The following is a 962-nucleotide window of genomic DNA, read 5'->3' as shown; positions in this document are numbered from 1 at the left end:
CAGAGACACTTAGAAATTTGTAAGGCAGACAGTGATCTCTAATGCCTCAGAATTTGTTGGAGTTTGGTTTTGTTTTGGGGTTTTTTCGGTTTTATTTGGTTGTTGGTTTGCTTTGGTTTTTTTGTTGTTGTTTTTTTGTTTGTTTTTTTTTTTTTTTTGTCAGACTCTTCTTGGAAATGTTTTCTGTGTCTTTTCAGAAAACTAGTTACTGCTTAAGCTGTAGGAAGCGGTGTAAATATGAAATATTGAAATTCGCCCAGTTCCTTCTTAGGCTAAACCCTTCACTGGGCTAAACTGGGGGCTGCTGGGAGCTATTTCATTTTGGTTCTTTCCATTAACTGTGTAGCCTCACTGGAAGCATAAGACAGCATGCATGCGTTTGAGATAGCAGACACAGAAACTATGTCATCTAACTGCAACTTTGATAATGCTTTGATGTATTGTGTCTATAATGTATTTATCTCCGCTCAGTGCGTAATATGAAGAACAGCTTGAAGATGCGCATTTGTGTTTATTATAATTTTTTTAAAGGCATTCACCAAAATGTTTTATGGTCAATGCTGTCATTAAAATTAGATCAGACTGATTCTCTTCTGTTAAGCTTTTCCTTAATGGGTTCTTTGTCTTCTTTTAACTGTATTAGGCATTACATATTGCATCACCATCTAATGCAATAGAGTCGTTCTGCGCGTGTATGTAGTACAGAGAAGCACTCAAAGGGAAATTAAAACATATTCCTTGGGTTCTTTGGTGCCTGCACGGGGTGGAGGGGGAGGGACATAAAACATAAAGATTTCAGCAGATCATTTTTATTAACAGGAAACACTTCTCACGCGAGATGGAAAATAACGACTTTGTCAGGGAACGGCGGGAAAGGCATGTAGCTTCCTAAAGAGACTTTCTTGGAGAGATGCTAACCGGTACCCGTGCCAGGGCCGGCTGCCCGCCTGTCCCGCGGGAGG

The sequence above is a fragment of the Charadrius vociferus genome, unplaced genomic scaffold (assembly GCF_000708025.1).
Source record: "Charadrius vociferus isolate BGI_N301 unplaced genomic scaffold, ASM70802v2 scaffold306, whole genome shotgun sequence".
Classification (NCBI taxonomy): domain Eukaryota; kingdom Metazoa; phylum Chordata; class Aves; order Charadriiformes; family Charadriidae; genus Charadrius; species Charadrius vociferus.
The sequence above is the reverse complement of the archived record's forward strand: the minus strand, read 5'-3'. Positions refer to the sequence as shown.